Genomic DNA, 17,920 nt, shown 5'->3' with positions numbered 1-17,920 from the left:
GTATTAGAGTTCTAACCAGTGCAGTTCAGTGAACCCTGCTATTTCACAACATCCAAGGCTGTTTGGCTATATTCTTAAAACCTGTCCAGCATTGCAGCGACTTTCCTCTTAGAGCATTTTAAAGGTGTGCTTGGCCTTTGGCATCAACAAACAAGCAGGTGGCACCAGAGAAATGTGTCATGGCCAGTAGGGCTCAATGTCCATGTCAGGACTCTATCACAAGACAAGTTTACAGTCCTGGAAGGACTAAACCACTAAGACGTTATCAAAGCAGGACTGGCACAAAGGGAACAAGTCAAAAGCTCTACACTAGGATTGAGATTCAGTCTGAAGATTGGCTCTTGAGGAAAAGGTAGAGTAGGCCATTTATTAGAATTTGGGACAGGGAAGTGACTGGGACTTAAAAATATGACAAATCTTGGGCCTCTCTTCTAACTAGTCAAAAAAGTTATATTACATTAATTGCTCCTACAACCATGAACATGAGTTCTAGAAACTCCAAAAGGATTGAACCAGCAGTGACAGTGTACAGGCTCAGGACATGGTACAGGTGGATTTGGATACAGAATCCCAGGAGACCTGGTTGGCCAGAGCAAAGCCGCATAAGACTCATGAACTAGACCTAGAACCACACTGTGGAAATAATCACCACCAGAGCATGCAGAAGTGAAGACTACTGATCAGAAGTAGGTAGACACCAAGGCATTCCTGAAAAGAGAAGTGTAGGCTATAGCAATGAAAGAAAGGAAAATCAGCAAATTTTAAAAACTGAAAGAGTGCGAGGGAGTAGAAAGGAGGCAAACGCATTTACATGGCCAAGGATCCAGAACACTGGAGCAGGCTTAGAAAGACATCTCAGAGGAGTGAGCTGGGGAGGTATACTTGCCTAGAGCCAAGATATCATGCTGTAAATAACATGGGATAATTGTAACTGTCCATGAGGCATTTTCTGCCCCCGATTTTTCAGGCCTGTGCCCAGTGCAGGGAACCAGGCAGGCCTCCATAGGGGTGCAGAGTGTAGAAATCAAAAGGACACAAAGGATTCAGCACAAGGAAGCTTCTTCAGTGGGATCACATGGTATATTAGTGGACCTGAGCTGTATTCTGAGAGACTTTCTGATCTTGGGAAATTGGAATTGGGAAATTACAGATTTAACAATTGAAATGTGCAGTAGACAAATGTAATTTTTTTGCTGTCAAGCATTCATCTTCTTTCCTTGTGAGGAAATATCCTTCCATCTGTGTGTATATGGTCTGAACATGGCTGGTTGATTCACAGTGCCATCCTCTACCATCTTTCATTACAGAAGCTGAAAGGAGCCAGATTCTGGCTCCTCCCATACTTTGCTATCCTAGGAAGTGGGCACTGGGCCCTACGCCCAGCCAATCAGATGGATTTTGAATCCTGAACACACAAGACAAGGAGGTGGGCATTGGTGGAGGCTACAGTGGGGGTAATAGGATCCTTGGCTCCTTCTCATTTTTTAAACTTGGTCCTGATCTCATCAATATTCTGAGCCCTTCATATCCTTCCAATGTATATCCTTTCTACTTAAAATTATCAGAAAGAGTTTCTATCACTTGCGATCAAAACCCCTGACTGATACACACAGTATGGTAGATGGTCAGAAGGGTAAGAGCAAATCTAGTTGTCAGCAAGGGCAATATTGATGTAACTGACCTTGAAATAGAGATTAGACTAGAAGTCAAGAACACAGGGAGATGTTACTGACTGAGGAGAAACTGAGGAGTCAAACGGTGAGAAAGTTGTAGGTATCAACAGTTTTTGGAGAAAGGAAAACCACACATAAGTTAGTGTAGCTTTGGAAAGAATGAGGGGCTGATGGATACAGAGAGCTTACTGTCTAGCAAAGAAAAGGAAATTACATGAACAATTACCGTAACACATGATAAATGTCATAGTTAGGAATATGAGCTTTGGAGTAAAAATATCTACATTTAAATCCCACCCCTTATGAGCTGTATGGTCTCTGTACCTAAGTTCCTTTATTTGTAAAATGGGTCATAACATATACATGGAAAACAATTCAAATAGTGCAGAAAACCTGGTACATACTCAAAAAAGTGTTATTTTTTCTTATAGGGAACTTACGGTGTTCTATGGAAGCATCAAGCCATTCACCTGACCTAGTCTTGGAATAGGGGCAGAAGTTAGTGGTAAAAAATAAAGTGATATTTAAACTAAGACCTGAAAGAATAATTACTAATATTTATTGAGCTTTTTCCATGTGCCAGGAATATTATCTCCTTTATTCCTCACAAGAGCCCTACGAGCTAGGCACCAATATTATCCCTACTTTGTCGATGAAAGAACGTGCTGCTCAGAAAAGTTAAGTGCCTAGACCAAAATCACTACGTTAACTAAGCAAGAGGAAAAATGAGAAGCAGGAGAGAGGCAGATGGATCAGCATATACGAAACCACTCAAAATAAGCTTCTGATCTGGAGTCATGTGAAATCCCTCATCACCCAGACTCTGCCTTCACCCCTATAGATTAGAGGTATTTTTCTGCCCATAAACATCCTCGCTTTTGTAACATAAGACATTCGGAGGACACAATTCCTTACATGAAATTTTGTTTTCCACCCCTCTTTTCAAGAGCATGTATTTTTCATAATCAAAGAATAACTGGTGTGGTTATTGATCATGATGAAATTACTATATTTTTTCTTAATTTGATTCATATCAAGCGCCTCTCAAAGCTGGCTCTCAGAGAACCTGCTCAGGTTACTCCTGCTTCTGATGTGAGGGAGGAGAAAACATGCTAAACGCCCTCTCTCCCGTTCAAAGAGAGGCCACATTTGTCCTGCAAACTAATCAAAGAAATGTGCCGGCATCTTGCCCAATTTGAGCCCTGACTTCATTACTAAAATGCGGTGTCTGCTGAGGTAGGTGACTGGGGCAGCTGTTCAACATATGCCTAGCAACACTGAACAGCCCCGCTAATCCAGGAAGTGAGGGACGCTCTATCCCTTCGCAGCTGAAGGGGAAATTGTAAGTAAGCATAAAGTAATTACCCGCTTGGAACCTGTCCAGGCCATGTTCACTGCAATTGAAAGCTTTTGTCCTTGATGCCAACCTTCCCCAGCTTAGGGAGGTCAGAGTACTTGGAATATTTTCACCACTCTGTGCTGCAGAGACCTGATCTGCTTTGAAGATCTGTCTGAAATTCACTGAGGTCGCTGAGGGGAGGGATTACCGCCTTTCCAGCCAAGGAACATCCTGTCTCCTGAGAGTTAATATCATTTCAAATGCTCTTTGGTTCATGTTAAATATTGCTGCTTTCTCTCTACCTGTGTGTAGTGGTGTACAGAGTACCTTCCATAGATATTATCCTGTTGAGCAGCACAATAACCATGTGAGGGAAACGGCATGCATTCTGATTCCCAATTTACAGGCAAGGAAACTTGATGATAGAGAAGGTAATTGATTGAATGACGATGGAGTCATGGTCTTCTGAGTCTCATCATCTGGGCAGTGGGTCTCTTCTTCTTTAACCAACTTCACCTCTAAGTACCATGATTCTCCACTGTGATGGTTAATTTTATGTGTCACCCTGATTGGGCCAAGGGGTGCCCAGATTAAACATTATTCCTAGGTGTGTCTGCAGGGTGTTTCCAGATGAGATTAGCATTTGAATCTGCAGACTGAGCAAAGTACATTGCCCTCCCCAGTGTGAGTGGGCATTATCCAATCCGTTGAGGGCCTGAACAGAACAAAAAGGTGGAGGAAGGAGGAATTCACCCCTTTTGCTTCCTGCTTCCCTACTTGAGTTGAGAAATGGGTCTTCTCCTGCCCCTGCATGGGGATTTGCACCGTTGGCTCCCCCAGTTCTCAGGCTATCAGGCTCAGACTGGAATTACTCCACCAGCTTTCCTGGGTCTCTAGCTTCCAAACAGCAGATAGTGGGACCTTTCAGCCTTCATAATCACCTGATCCAATTTCTCATAACAAATCTCTTCCTATATATATATACTATTGGTTCTGTTTCTCTGAAGAACCCTGACTAACACACCAACCAAACCTCGTTTAGGGACATCTGAGTTCTCTTTCAATTACCTTAAAGATCTTCAGGAAATAGCCAAAAATATATACATTTTTTCAAAGTAAAAGTCACATAAAGTAATATTTTTAAAGATATACGTTGAGATTTCCAGATCTTATGAAGATGATGGCCTAGTACCTGCTGACTCCTTCTTCAAATTCAACCCTGGAGGAGATGAAGAAGCAGGAGAGAAATATGAATGTTTGGAGCTAATTAAAAAAGCATGTGAATCCCACAGGAGACTGAAAGATGCTTTGAACTGGTAGGTGGGGACTGTACCGCATTCTGAGACAAAAGGCTGTGAGAGGTAGCAGTGAGAAGGTAGATTGTGGCTTTTCACTGTGGCTCTTGGCTTTCCCTCTCATTGTTTAGAGAAAATCACCAGCCTCTTCCCTGCAGAAGTCCTTTTACATTTCAAATAATTGGTGTTGGCAGTAAAATCAAGGCAGTGCAGATGCATGCTGGGGTGAGGAGATGCTGAAAGCAGGGGCAGCTGACCGGGCACTCTTGGAAGGCCACTGCTAGAACATTTGGTGACACTGTGTGCATTAGGAAAAGGCACCCCTGCCTCCAGATAGGCAGAGCCTCACACCAGGGTACACAGCTTGGGAGTAAAGGTAGATTGCAGTGCCTGCTCCCCCTTTCCTATGAGTAGGAGCCACCTACACAATTATGAGCAGCAGTCCTAGCCTTTCAGTACCCTGATCCCTACTCAGTCCTCCAAACTCCCATGCCTGAAAGAACTACAGTCTGTGGAGACTGACTCATCCCAGTGCTGCTTCTCCCCGATAATTCAATTTAAAGGAGAAACCGTGCCCAGGGAAGAAGCAGTAAAAGGGAATGACACAAAGTGCTTTTATGGTGTCTGTGGTGCCATACCCTGGGACTCAACACCTCCCATTTTTTTAAACATGTCTAAATAGGTAGAGACTAGAGCCTGATGTTTGTCCTTCCCCAACAAACGTTACCAGGCAGAGTAGCTGATATCCACAGTAGCGCATGAGCTTACAAACCCAAATAACTAGAGTCTAGTAAAGAAAGACAAAAACAGAACATCATACACTATATGAAGCAGAACCATTTGAAGAAATGGAAGAAGAGTATAACATTAGTATAACAACTATGCTTAAGGAGATGTAGGAAGATATTAGTAAAGCAAAGCAAGAATAAAAATCTTAAAAAGAAACAAGTGAAATATTAGATGCAAAAAAATATGTAGTGGAAATGGAATAAATAATAGAATGGAATAGAGCTAAAGAAAGAATTAGTGAATTGGAGGATCAGAATGAGAAATTCTTCCTAAAAGCAACAGGAAAGAATAGAGAGACAGAAAATATAATCAGAGAAAACTTCAAAAGCTAAGAAATGTGGAAGATAGAAGTAGAAGTACTGGCATCCAGACAATAGGATACCAGAAGGAACGGGGTGGAGAAATGGGAAGGAGAAAATATTTAAAGAAATAATGAAGACAAATGTTCAAGGATTAATGAATGATAGAATCCTTTAGCATAAAAAGGTTCTTAGAGGACCAAATAGGACAGATAAGGAAAAATCCACACCTATTCACATTATAATAAAATTAAAGAATATTAAAGCAAAAAAAAAATATGTAAACCTTCCACAAAATGGAAGGAAAAAGGTCCCCTGTGAAGTCACAAGAGTTAGGCTAACACTAGAATTTTCAAGAACACTGAAAGCAAGATAATAATGGAATTAAAAAAAAAAGATAATACAATTTTCAAGCATTAAAGGAAAAATAATTTCAAACCTAAAATGTTCTTATCATTCAAATATGAGGGCATAATAAAAACATTTTCAACTATATAAGACCTCAGGATTTTTGACATACAAAAATCCCCACATAAAACACTCTTGCAAAATATATTCAAATAAGAAAAAAAGGAGAAATGTTCCAAGAGATGGGCAAAGCAAATGTAGTTAAACAATGAACAATAAACATTACCATGATATTTAACCTGGTTCTTTGAACAGATCAACAAGAGAAAGAGACCTCTGATAAAACTGATAAAAGAAATATACAAATAAATAAAATACGGGGGAAAAGAGCAAACAACTATAAATACAACAGAGATTCAAATGATAATATTGTGAACAACTACCTATTAATAACTTTGCAACCTAGAAGAAATAGAAAATATGAAGTGCCAACATTAGTAGTGCAAGAAGAAATAGAGGACATGAATAGGCAAATAAATATTTTTAAAAGATAAACTGTATGTTAAGACCTCCTCTTTGAAAAAAATTATAATCCCCATGTTCAGATCGTTTTACAGGTGAATTCTACCAAAATTCTAAAGATTCACTATTTCCCATATTATACAAATTTTTCAATAGAAAAGAAAAAGCAAAAACTACCAGGCTAATTTCATGAGGCAACAATAATCAATCTTTCCTTTAAAACCAAATAAAAATAACATAAGAAATTAAAGTAATCATGTTAAATGTAGATAAAAATATCTAAATAAAATTTTAGCTAAATGATTAAACATAAATGCATAATAATGATATAGTGATTATGTGGTTTTAAAGATCTTTTCTTTGAAAGATACATACTAAAGCATTTTTTGATGAAATAATAAAATATTCGGGATTTGCTTCAAATGATCCAGTCTAGGGGATGTGAAGGAGGGGCAACAGATGAAACAGGATGGGCCATGAGTTGATAATTACTGAAGTTAGATGGTGGGTATATAGAAGATTGTTATGCTATTCTCTGCACTCTTTATTTTTAATTTTGCATAAGAAAAATAAAGAAAAGGATTATGTGTAGGTTATTCCAGTATTGAAACAATGGTTTCAAAAATCAGAGAAATCTATGAATGTAATTCACAAGAGTAATATACTTAAGAATAAAACTCATTTTCTTAGTTGATGCAGAAACAGTATTTGACAAGGTTCAGCACCTCCATTTATGAAGACATTTTTAAAAACATATTCCTATCAAATGAGGAATCCAGTCAATTTCCTTAACTTTTTAAAGATAATATCACAACTTACAGCAACATTACATATAATGGAGAATTTTAGGTGCTTTCCCTATAAAATTGGGAGCAAGAAAAGGAAGTCATCATTAGCACTACTACTTTTTAACATAGTACTGGAGGTCCCAGCCAACACTATGAGAAAAGAAAAGAAGAAATAAGAGAAATAAGATATTCCAAGAAAGAGATAAAACTGTCTTTATTTGTAGATAGAGGAAAAAGAGAATTCAGCAAGTTTGGAGGGTACAAGATCAATTTATAAAAATCAGTAAGATTTTAATATCATAAAGATGTCAGTTCTCCCCCAAATTAATCTACAAATTCAATACAATCTCATTCAAAATACCAGGTGGAATTTTGAGAAACTCAATAAACTCATTTGAAATCTTACATGGAAAGTTAAAGATCCACAAATATTTAAGTCAACCTTGAAAAAAGAAGTTTAAAGGATAGAAGCAGGAAGTTGTTCTATCAGATATTAAAAATAGTAATAAAGGCATAGTAATGAAAACAAGATGACACTGGCAAGAGATCCAAAATACGGACAATGCAACAGCACTGTTCATTGAGAACAACGGTAGCTCAGAGAGAGAGCCACGTATGCGTGATCACTTAATGTACAATAAAGATGGCACCACAAATCAAAGTGGAAACAATGGCTGCTTAGTGAATAAGGTTGGGGACACTAGATCATTACATGGAGAAAAAACTGGATCTCTACTTAATATCTCATACAAAGTTGGAAAGTGAATGGATTAAAAATCTAAATGTAAACAGTATTTTTCATAAAGTTAATCAGAAAAAACTATAGGAGAATATCTATGTGGCCCAGGTGTGAAGAAGGACTTCTTAAACAAAACTTCCAAAGCACAAGTCACAAAGGACAAAACAAAAAAAAAAGGTTTCCATCAAAATTAAATATTTTTCTATTCAACAAAGGGCATCACAAAGTTAATAAAGAGAAAACAGATTAGGAGACTATATTTACAATGTCTCAAATTTTAAAAAATCCATCTGGAATATACAAGGAACGCCTACAAGTCAACATTTTAAAAAGTATATACAGGAACATCAATTTGCAAATGAGCAAAGGATAGGAACATACAATTCAGACAGGAAACCTAAATGGCTAGGAAATATGAAGGCATGCTCAAAATTACTAGTAATCAGAAGACCAAAGTAAAGCAACAATGAGATGTCACTTTACACCAATTAAAGTGGCAAGAATTAGAAAGCTGGTTAACATCAGCGTTAGTGAAGGTGTGGGATTATAAAAACGCCTCAGCACAGTGCAAGGATATTCACTGAAGCATGGATTGAGATGGTAAGCAGTTGGAGATCATCCGAGTGCCCGTTAATGGGACAGTGGATAGGCAAACTGTGCTATGATATCCATCAAGGAGCTAATATCATTAGTATGATGTTCTTTGCCTAGATGAATGCACTTCATGGAATAAGTTAGAAGCAATAAAGTATATGTACATATAGTAACATGGATGGATCTGAAAACACAGCGCTGCTATATATATAACAATACAACTTCTGTAAATTGAAAATACACACACAAAAAAATAATTTACATTTTAAGATAATACATCCAAACAAAAGGATGCACATTAGACATCAGAATGGTTGCCTCTGGGTACAGGGAAGGAAATGGGGTAAAAGGGAATGCATGAATGAATAAAGGAATGAATAACTAACCTTACATGGACCAATGACAATGTACCACGAACTAAGGGGTATGACTAACTTAACATTCATCAACAGATTTCATAAATTAATAAATAAGAATTCCTAAGTACCTGTGTCAGATGGCATTCTTTTTCTTTTTCTTTTTTTTTTTTTTTGCAGGGGAAGAGTCACCCTATGCTAATGTCTGTTGCCAATCTTCCTCCTTTTTTCTTCCTTTTTCCCCCCTAAAGCCCCAAGTACATAACTGTGTATAGTTGTAAGTTCTTCTGGTCTTTCCATTCAAGCCACCACCATAGCATGGCCACTGCCAGATGAGTGGCGTGGCTCCACACCCAGGAATCGAACCCGGGCTGCCGAAGCAGAGCACGCCAAACCTTAACCCCTAGGCCATCAGGGCCGGCTCTCAGACGGCATTCTTAAGACAGAGAAACAGTGAAGAGATGAGGCAGGCCAGTTAAGCATACAAGGCAAAATAACTACATTTGGCAAATAATCAAAGTTTGCAAACCCTTGCTTTGGTTTATGGTTCACATACTTGTTTGGTCTCCAGACCACATTCTTCATCAAGGCTAGAGACCCTGAGAAGCACCAACTCTACCCATTCCTGCTTGTTCTCATCTCTCTAAATCCTTTCTAAGAGCCTGGGAAGATGAACGGCTTTTTATGAGAGGCTGATGAAGACTGACACAAGCAAATGATGATTCATACCAGGAACATTACATGGTTCCAAAACATTTCTCACTTAACCCTAAATTATAAAACAAAGCTTTGGAATCCTAAAGTCTAAAGGGGAAGTAAAAAGGTAAAATCTTTAATTAATGGTGAAATTTGTGGCACCAATGACTACTGCAATATCAAAAAAGCCTTACCCTTCGGTTTGGACTCCAATTTTCCCAAGACTTGTTTCTTTTTCTCCTTCCCTTCTGCCCTGCCCTGACACATTCAGAAAACCAGTCAGGAAGCACAAATTATATAACTTGTTTTTGCCTAAGAAGAGCTTCCAGTGGACCTGTGCATTGCCAGGCTTTTACAGCAGCCTGAAGAGGTGTCATCTTCACTGCTATGATGGCTGAGATCCTGGCATTGACCTTTTCTTCCAGCTGTCTCCTCCCCATAAAGGAAGCCTTTCTGCCCCTGCTGTCCCCATGCAGATCCACTCTTAATAATGCTCCACACGGCTCTGTTGCCCACAAGTCTATGTAGACAACATCCATGGGTCCTCTTATCCTCTGGCATCCAGTTGAGTTTGGCCAGTTAGGAGCAATGGCAGGAGAGCAGAGGGAGCGAGGAATTCCCCCATTTCCCCTCCTGAAGTGTTGCTGTAGGCTGGCTGTGTTTCCAGAGATCTCAGCTATAGTCAAATGATGCTCTCCAGAAGGCCTGTTTGTCCCAGGGTTCCAGGAACCACTTGGTCTCCCCACTCCTTCAGACCGAGGGGTGGTACTGGAGCCCACTTTTGCTAGCTCCAGGGTACTGTGCTATCACTTATGGTTTTCCTACACACTTACCTTTGAAAATGGTTCCTTTAGTAAAAATCGCCTAAAATTATTCTAATGTAATCATGACATCTGTTTCCTACTGCAACCATGATTGATGGACCCAACCTGCTCCATATTTGGGAAAGGGATTAGAAATAAGTTCATCTTTCTTTGAGAATCCTTTTTAGGCCCTCTGTAAACACTCAGAATTTTTTATGTTGATTAGAGGCCGTGAACAAAAGTGATAAACAATATTGGTTCTGGGCCCTGGTCTGGGATCATCCAAAATATGCTGAGAGGATCTCTGAGAACGACTAACCAAAGCTTTTCTCAATTTGTTCTCAGAAGTATCATCATCCCCCTCTGCAACATTTTACCCAAGACTACCCTCTGTGCTTTTTTATAGGTTTCATTACAATTGTAACAGTTTTATGTTTCACTGTTAAGAGTTGAGTAAAACTTTACCCATAAAAAGTAAATCATTGCAGGGCCGGCCCCACGGCTTAGCGCGCTCCACTGCTGGCAGCCCGGGTTCGGATCCAGGCGCGCACCGACGCACCGCTTCTCCAGCCATGCTGAGGCTGCGTCCCACATACAGCAACTACAAGGATGTGCAGCTATGACATACAACTATCTACTGGGGCTTTATCTACTGGGGCTTTGGGGGAAATAAATAAATAAATAAAATTATGAAAAAAAAAAAAGTAAATCATTGCAAAACCCTAGACAAATGGAATGGTCTTAGCATCACAATGTTAATTTATATGGTGTGTGTGGCATAACTTTCATCTGCAGAGCATCTCGGATTAAAATGACTTATAGGGTTAAAGAATAGTTGGGGCAGGCTGAGAAGGAGCTAGTCTAGAAGACAAATGTACCAAATGGATATCGATAAGCTGACACAGGGATCACTTCGCCACACCACTGGGCACCAAACAACTCAGAGGTGAAATGCCACAGCTGTTAACTGCTGGAGCAAAGAGTCTCAATTTAAGAAAGAGAATAAAGAAAAATAGCCTGCCCACAAGTACTGCACAAGAGGAGTGTAGAAGGCACAATACAATGAATACAATTAGAATCACTCAGGAGAGCCATGGAGTTTCAGCTCATGCAACTTAGCCCAGTCCCCTAACTACACTATTACTTAAAGGCAAGGTGCTGGTGTTACTTTTTAATGTACCTTCTTCTCAGTGCATACACAACTCAGAGACACACATTCATGGGACAGATACACGAGGCAGTGTTCAAGAGCACCTACCAGCCATTCATTCAGCAAATGTGTCCTGCTACATTCCTGGCACTGTCTGAGCTCTGAGAAACAAAAAGAAAATAAAACAGAGTCTCTGCTCTCGTGATGCTTATATTTCAGTTGTCTAAGTTGTTGGGTGGGGTGGGGGAGAGACAGACAGTAAATAATAAATACATGAAATGTCAGGTAGTATAAAGGGTTAAGAAAAAAAAAATGAGCCAACTGAGAGTAATGGAGGATGCTATTTTACACAGTTTGGATAAGGAAGCCAGTAGCTAGGAAAGATAGATAAATCAGATAAGGTCCTCTCTGCCAAGGAAAGTATTCACATTTCTTAATACAGTGGTACAATGGGTGTACTTAGCACACAGTGGGGCTAATTAAATAATGCAGACTGGGTGACCACAAGTTGACCAGACTGCAGCCTCTCCTAAAATGCCTCCTGCTGCTGCACAAGGCAGCCCAGCACCCGTAATGTCCTGAAGAAAACAATGCGTTGCCAGTACCATCCCCCAGGAGCCTGATTTGATACACACTTTTGATCCTGAGACGCAATGAGAGATAAAGCTCTGTAGGAAGGGATCAAGAGGAAGGTAAGTGACAGGAACCAAGTGAGTCCCACAGGCTATAAACCTGTCACAAGGAAAATAAGGATGATAAGAGTTTGTATCTGGAAAGCTCTAGCCTCCAAGGAAATCATGGGACTCTTTTCAGACTGACTTTTAAGTAATTAAACATCAAGACATCCCTTAGTGATACAGGGAAGCTGTCCTTGGCTTCATTTCATAGATGGTAAAACTGAGGCCCTGAGACATTCATTCACTGCCCTATCTAAGGTTAACTATGACTAGCACAGACCACACATAGAGTTGGGGCAATTGGGCACATTATTAGAAGGAAAGCACACACACATACACACACACACACACACACACACCAGGACTACTGCAGGGAAACTGGGGGACTTCTGCCTGAACTGTACACAGTGATTACATGTACCTAATAATTGTTTCCCTCACCTCTTCACTATGCTTATAAGGTCTTGCCAGAGATCATGAACACAGTTTGAGAGATGGTATGTCGGGGCTGAAAGAGCATAGGCTATTCCAAGGAACACACGTTTTACAAGAACACAGAAACTATATATATACATACAGATCTGAGTAGTTTCCTAAGGGGGTGGCTGGGCCTGAGTAATAGAGATAAAAGGGAATAAATAAATAAATAAAACCAGTTAAAAAAAACTCGGTTTGGACTGATGCTAATGTGTACAATGAACTCAACCCTTTGTGCCTGAGCTAAAAAACAGACATACACCCTATGTATGAGTCAAACAGACCTACCTTGAATGTTGACCCAGTGGCTCACTGGCAAGTCCTTAACTTTTCTGAATCTCGGTTTCCTACTGTGAAAAACAGGGGTAATAATTTAGACAGCCCATATCTTTGGTTTTCACAATTACAGCACATGGGAAGAACGCTGTGGTAGACAGCACCAGTATTCGCCAATATGCAGTTATCTTATCCTTCCTGGGCACGTGGAAGATTATGAAATTTAGCCACCTTGAAGTTTGCAAAATCATATGAAGTGATGCAGGCAAAAAGTCTCAGTGAGATTCTCCAGCTTCCCTCTTTCCCTTTGGTGGAGAGTTTGGAGGCCATAGGTTGAGATGATAGGGCCAAAAGATTGAAGCAGCCTAGATGCATGGATGCATGGATGGATGGATGGATGGATGGATGGATGGATGGATGGAGATGGCTTCCTGGATAGTTGTTGAGAACCACAGTGGATTTTGCAGGAGCAAGAAATAAACTTTTGTTGTTAAACTACTGAGATCTTGGGGTTGTTTGTTACTGCAGCACAGTTTAATCTAACCTGATTTATACACATGTGGTAATCATTAGTGTCCTTTCTCATATAGCCAGGAACATCTGACCCCAGTTCCTGTAGGACATGAATGCTAGGAGGAAATCAAGCATTGATCTATTGGCCTTTTGAACTTCTAGTTGGGGCTGGGCATGAAGACCTAGGAAGGGGAAACAAGCCATGATCTACCAGAATTCAGACAGCTCAGTTCATGTGCAGAGATCACTGTAAATCTGACTGGCCTGCCTCTGGGAGGGAGCTTACTCTAATCCATGACACTCTCCCTGAGATCATCCAGCCCCCTGTGCATTTTTTCCCCAGGAGCCACTAAAGCCCAGAACAAATCCCCTTATGTGAAGATGTTACAGTAGCCCTTCCCCTGCCTCAGAGTAACAGGAGTTGTCTGTTATCTGTAGCTAGAAAATAAAAGTTTTACTTGGCCAAATCCAAAAGGTAATACAATTCTATAACCTTGTGGTTTCATCTGTTTATTACCTACTGTTTGGGGAGAAGACAATAAATAAAATATCTGTGCATGTAATCTCCCCTTTTCCCTCCAGGGACTCATAGGTTCCAAATTTCTAAATAACCTCAGTGTGAAACAATGTTTGCAAACAGTCTACCAGCTTCTTTATGACTCTCTCATTAACCTTTTCAACCTTCCAATTCCTGTTTCTTGGGTCCAGTCAGTTCTATTTAATAATATTGGTACGAACTATTGCATAGACTAAAATAACAGAACAGGCACATCCTCACACATACTCAAACAGTGTGTCAGCCCCTTTGTTATTATGGGACCATAAAACATCAAGAGTGGACCATAAAATAAAGAGGGGGCTATATGGATGACAACATAAGTCAAAGAAACACTGATCTTGGTTGTTATCATCGAGCAGCTGGTTCCATACCCCAACACCTCTACATTCACTCCCTCCCAGTTGTCTTCAGCAGAAAATGCAGAAGCCAAGAACTGTGCCGAGAAGAAGGACCAAAAAGCATGAGAGCCAGATCCTCACAACCTGCCACCTCCAGGTGCCCTGGAAAGAGTAAAGAGATCCTGAGGATACTGGGAGGCCCGGGGGGGACAACTGTTTGTTGTTAGGAAGTGTAGCCTGTCACCTGCCATTTCCACCTCTCCTCACCTGCTGCTCTGGCTTGGGCTTGCCACATCATTTCTATAATTTGAACTAGAGGGACACCAGGCCTCAGACATTTTCATTTCTTAAAGAATCATGAAAAGTCATTAAGATTCCAGGGTAACAGTCGCCTGATGTGGTTCTTTCCAACGCAGCCTGCCCAGCTTGGATCTCTTGGTCCTTCTGCCTTCTCATTGCTTCCATCAAAACAGAAGAGGATTCCATAACCTTAAGTCTTTTATAATTTGACAAAAACACCTTCACAATAATGCATTAGTTCCCCTAGGTAATTTTAAGCCTCTTATCTCTAATTGTAGAATTAAGGATTTTATCTCCCATGAAAGGAATTTCACGCATCAACTAAACAATGTGCAGGGTAAAGGTGGAAGGGAGCCTCCTAGGGCTCCTAAAAACCACACTAAGTCTTAAAGGACCCAGAGCTGACGCTGCTTCAGGAATGTGAGGGATGGAGGTCAGAGGAGATGGCATGAGTCAGAGAGAAGGGACTCTCTGTGATTGCTGTGTTCTCTCGCCCACTTGGCTGTCCTCAGGTGCACAAATCCGGGCTGCTCCCTGAGAAGCTCTTTTCTGCAGTGGTTGCAAGGGGAAACGTCTGGAATTGCTGGTTTCTTGCACTGCAGGCCCTGAGCCTGGAGCCAGAGGTATCTGAGCCCTCTTCCCCCCTACTGATCTTCCAGGATCCTCTCTCATCCCTAGACCCTGGGACTAAACAGTCCTTCTGTCCCTTCCTCTCCCCTCCCGAGCCACCATCACTGACCGGTTTGTGCCTCTTCACCAAATGCCACCCACACTACCGCCACTGTCCCTCTAGAAAGACTGTCCACTCCCTCAATGCACAGAGTTCTCTACAGCAAAGGGACACCTGGGAGTGTGGGAGGAGAGAAGGAGCTGGAAATTTCCTTATTCAATAAATATCAATAAATATCAGCTCCAGAGGTAGGAGAGCCTAGGTGATCACAGAGGGAGCTTCAGTCATGGGGGAGGGGGGCGGTACGTGGTAGGGACAGCAGAGATATGGAAATCTGATCTAGGACATTTACCACTTTCCCTGCATGTGCGAGTCCTCACACGTGTGTGTGAACATGAGAGTGTTGAGGGGAAATTGACATCTTTGACAACAATTATAGTTACTAAGAAACTTTAAAAGTGAGAAAAATAACTGAAACTTTGGCTAGCTAAAAGTAATACTAATTACAGCCTTTATGCAAATTAAGTCTAATTATCATGCAACACAATAATATGTCTATCCCTATAATGTGTCAGATCAACTTTCTTGTAATTTTCCATAACAATTCTGAGCTTTCTTCGTGTATAAAAGTTGTGCAAATAAAAAGACTATAAATGAACAGGACTACATTGCCTTTTCGAGTCCTGTGTCCATATTTCTATATGGTTATCTTTTTCCTTAATGATTTTTAAATGGTCTTTATGCATTGCAGAGAGAATTCTTTTATCTATTACATGTGCTGCCAATATCTTTTCCAGTTTGGAATTTGTCTTTTAGTTTTGATGGTGTATTAGAGTACAGAGAAGAAATTGGTCTGATTGAGTTCTTTATAATCACACTCACTTTCCATGCAGCATACTCGCCAGCTCACAATTTTTTAAAAATATAGAAAAAGTACCCATTATATCCATCTGCTGGAGCCTGAAATTCCTTTGAACAGGATATAATCTTTCATTCCACAATTAGACATAAAAGGTTTACAAATGCATAGAGCCTTAGAGATAATACATTAGTGTGTTTCAGGTAAATGAGTATGATGATAACAGAGTCTGGCCTATGTTCATGGGAGGGGGTTTCATTTAGAAAGCAGGAGAGATTTCAGTGCCATAATGGGTGAGAGAGTGAGGCCGCCAAGAGGAATTCCAGAGACCAAGACAGATCATCTACTAGAACCTTCCCCGACCCTCCAGGTCAGTTAGGTACCTCTTGCCTGCGGTCCCATAGCACCCATGTATACCCGTCATAGCCCACTGATCCCACTATAACACAACTGCTGTTTACATCTCTGTCTTGCTTTTTTCACTATAAGATGCTTAGAGGGCAGGGATTGCATCTAACTAGTTCACCATCATATCCAGAGCACTATACCTTATAGGTTTTTAATAAGCATTCCCTGAATGAATGAGTAATCAATAAATCAACAAACCAGTGTTATTATTTTCCTCGGGGCTTACATGACTGATCATTACTTCTGTTGTAGAAAGATAGGAAGGGACTGGATATTGAAGAAGACTCAAGCTGGGAAGATGAGTCCCTACAGAATGACCACCACCCTTCCAGGATCTAGCCAAAAGGCCCCAGAAATAAATACCCCAACAGAACTCCACTCAAAGACCATGCCCTCCCTCAGAATTCAGATTCCAGTATATCAAGGTTAATGGGGGGAATGCCTCCCCTCTCCTTCCCCAAGAGACACAGAGCTTCCCTAACTGGCTGAGACCCTCTAGTGCCTCTGAGCTAAATCCTGAGGAAGGGACAACTGGGATTTTAGGAGCTGTCCAGAAAAAAAGACCTCACTCAGCAGGAGACCTTGTCCAAGCCAGGGCTCCTTTAGCGCTCTCCTGGGTATTTTATGATTCATCTCCCTTGAACCTCTTTACCTTCTTGGAAATTTGCCGAGCTTTCAAGCCTCCATCAGCAGACCTCAGATAACATCACATCCTGCTCTCTGTACCTGTGACCCTCTGCAAGGATCTCAGAGTCCTATCTACACTGTCTAGGCCCTGCCCAGCCCACCACCAGGGCTGACCTCTTCTGGCCTTCCTGGCAAGTTCAGCCTGACTGCCCTGGGTTCTGCCTAGTTCTGGTACCTTGTGCAAACATGCACTTCCCCATCCCCTGCCCCACACTCTAAATATACTCAACCCTGACCAAAGACCCTAGACTGCTCGTGTCTGAACCTGCCCTGGACACTGTCAGCTCTTCTGGCCAGGTCTGTGCATGCATATCGCACACCAGGGGGTTGTGTGCTGTTCTAGTTCCTTCTTACCCCCAGTGCTGTGTGTGTATCCCCACCTGTTTACCTCTGTTTTCAAACTCCTGTAGCCCATGTGCTTTAACCTGGGTTTCCAGACTCCTACTATGCTAGCATTACCATGAGTTCTGCCTTCTGGTTACTCAGTGATAGTTTTTCCCTGGAACCCTCAGGCTGCTTCTCAGAACTGAGGACTGATCCCTGCTCTAATAGCTGATATCTGGAGGCACCTTCAAATGGAGCCTGAGCACCCTCCTCACAGCACACTCTGTGCTTCGATTCCAGTGGGCACCCTCCCAGCACTGTTCACCTGGTTCACCCTTGTCTCCACCTGCAAAGGGGACGTAAGTACTTACGCCACATAAAATAAAATCAGATTTCTTTTGAGAAGCTCGTTGGCAAAGCAGCAGAGTGCACAGGTTCCCA

Source organism: Diceros bicornis, chromosome 4 (assembly GCF_020826845.1).
Source record: "Diceros bicornis minor isolate mBicDic1 chromosome 4, mDicBic1.mat.cur, whole genome shotgun sequence".
Taxonomy (NCBI): domain Eukaryota; kingdom Metazoa; phylum Chordata; class Mammalia; order Perissodactyla; family Rhinocerotidae; genus Diceros; species Diceros bicornis.
This window is presented reverse-complemented; position numbering follows the sequence as displayed.